Source organism: Pteropus medius, unplaced genomic scaffold (assembly GCF_902729225.1).
Source record: "Pteropus medius unplaced genomic scaffold, Ma_sr-lr_union100, whole genome shotgun sequence".
Taxonomy (NCBI): domain Eukaryota; kingdom Metazoa; phylum Chordata; class Mammalia; order Chiroptera; family Pteropodidae; genus Pteropus; species Pteropus medius.
In genome coordinates this window covers 12,417,287-12,420,047 of record NW_024356249.1, presented here as the reverse complement: position 1 = coordinate 12,420,047, position 2,761 = coordinate 12,417,287, and the positions used below count along the sequence as shown (strand labels likewise).

At 32.9% G+C, this 2,761-nt stretch overlaps 1 pseudogene; it reads left to right on the top strand.

Moving 5' to 3' along the window:
* The first annotated feature begins 608 nt into the window (after positions 1-608).
* On the top strand, positions 609-727 carry LOC120601373 (uncharacterized; annotated as a pseudogene).
* The last annotated feature ends 2,034 nt before the right edge of the window (positions 728-2,761 follow it).

Below are 2,761 nucleotides of genomic sequence, written 5' to 3'. Positions count from 1 at the left end.
GTTATAAAAAAACAAACAAAAAACCAAACAAAAAAAACACCTATAAGGTAAAAATAGACGAGGTGCTAAAAAATATAACAACAAACAATGAAAAGCAATTACTCTTTTCTGGAATATATATTCAGCTGTAACAAAATAGCTATGAGAAAATTTCTGTTTGCAGAAATAGAGAAATAATAGAAATAGAAATGATCCCAATGGGGAAATATATCATAGTTTGAAAAGAGATATTAAGACAAGGAAGACTTATGGGCCCAGAAAGGTAAGACTAGCATTCAGCATTCCTTTTTTCCCAAAAGTACCTGCTAAATCCAGAAAAGGAAGCTGAGAGGTTAAGATTCTTTGATTCTTAATTCTCCTTTGGATTAGGAGAATATAAAATGGACAACAGAAGAAATGGTTGCTTTCAATAAACTCCAGGATCTGGTTTGGATTTCTAAAAGTTTGCATCAAAGAGTAAGGAGACAATGCATTAAACTAGCTCTCAAAGAGATTGAACAAAGCCCAACTTTGAAACAACTCAATTCATAAAAGTGGATTCGTGTGATATTGTTAGTACAGATTTTTGGTGGAAGCAAATGTAAATCCTTTCTAAAAGAGGGGTTCTTGTCTACTGTTATGTAACCCTGAACAAGCCTAATCCCATCTGATCTCGGAAGCTAAGCAGGGTCGGGCCTGGTTAGTACTTGGATGGGAGACTACCTAGGAAGACCGAGTGCTGTAGTCGTTAAAAAAATAAATAAATAAATAAGGGATTGTAAGCTGACAATTCCTTGCAATCTGTGAGGTCAACCAAGAGTTGCCTTGCCAAAAACAAAGAAACAAACAAACAAACAAATAAACAACAAAAAAAAAATCAAACAAACCAGGGTTTCTTGAATTGAGTCAATGAATTTAGGTGGTGGTATGGGTTAGATTGTGTTCTTCCAAAATCTATATATTGAAGTTCTAACTGGAACTTCGGAATGTGACCTTCCTTGGTAATAAGGTCATTGCACATGCAATAAGATAAGGTCATACTGGGTAAGGGAGTATCCCTAATCCAATATGATTGTCCTCCTCACAGAAGGGATAAATTTGGATATCCATCTGTAAGCCAAGGAATGCATGAGACCACCCAAAGTTGGAGAGGAGCCTGGAACAGATCCTTTCCAAATGCCTTTAGAAAGGGGGTGGCCCTGCCAACATTTTAGGATTTTTGCCCTCCAGAATTATGAGACAATAAATTTCTGCTCTAAGTAGTGTATTTTGTGATATTTTGTTATGGCAGCACTACCTAGGCATAGAGATGGGAAAAATCAGATATTTGTTTTTGCTAATCTCCAAGTCAAATTTAAATTTTTCTTCCATTAAGAGTATAGGTAGCATTCAACAATATTATTTTCAATGACTGAGATTTGCCAATAGAAAATGTAGATGTGTTCATATTATTAGTGTTGTTGGAGGCATCTCTAGATAATATTAGTGCTCATTATAAGTTTATTTAGAGTAGTTATAATCACAGCTAGATTTTGTTAATTTCAATAATAAATGACATTATTAATAAAGAATATTATTAATATATAATTGCATTAATATGTTGATAACTATATCAGCATAATTGGTTCCCTGTATAACTATGTAATTTATAATGCACACTTAAAAGATTAATTTGAGAAGGGATTTAGAGATTTCTAAGACTGTCGAGGGTGCCCCTGTGACAAAAAATATTAAGAATCTTGTTCCAAAGGAAATAAGAATATTCAAAGTGATAGTAGCTGGGGTTTTCTGAATCTAATATATGACTTCAAACTACAGATTTAAGAGTCACAAAAACATGAGGCATCTGATTGATAAAAGCACACCTGGACATGTCTTATTAAACTTCTGATTAAAAGAAAGACAAAGGAAAATCTTAAAAGCATCCAGATTCCTTTCAAAAGAACAACCAACTTCTTAACATTATCTGTGGAAGTTTAAAACCAAAGAACCATCATAAAAGAATAGTAAAAATACATGGTGTTCTTAAGAGGAATAGGGATTGTTCCTAGTTGTACCAGCCAGAATGGAAATCCTCACATTCATAAGCATCAGGTAGAGTACTCAGAAAAGTTTTGCTTAAGTAGACCTAGATTCAATGATACTCTTCTCTAAAGAGCAAATCTTAAACAAAACTGAGGAAACAAATTTGAAGAAATAAACCTGTTCATAACTAACTAAATTGTTTTCCAGAGCAAATCTCAAAAATATTTATGACTGAAAAATTAACCAGTTCTAAATTAAGTAAAATCTCAGTGTGTAGCATCCATTTAGTAATCGTCATGTGTGCAAAGAAGCAAGACAATTTAACCCATAATAATAAGAGTAATTAATCAAGCCATACCAGAAGTGACACAGATGGAATTGATACAAGATGTTGAAATAGTTGTTATAATTGTATTCCATTTGTTCAAGAATCTAAATCAGGAGTCAGCAAACCTTTTCTGTCAAGAGCGAGATTTAAAATAATTAAGCCTTTGTGGGTTAGTCTGTGTCAGTATTCAAATTTGCAGTTGTAGCACGAAAACAGCTATAGACAATACATAAACAAATACATATGGATGTGTTCTACAAACCTTTCTTTAAAAAGGGGGCTGAGAGCTGTTTGGTCTATGAACTATAGTTTCCTGAACTCTAATCTAGAAAAAAAGATTTTTTATTTTAAGGAGCTTAATGAAAGATAGATAAAAAGACAAAATCTAGAGATAGGAACTAAAATGCTTAAGATATAAAATATACTATG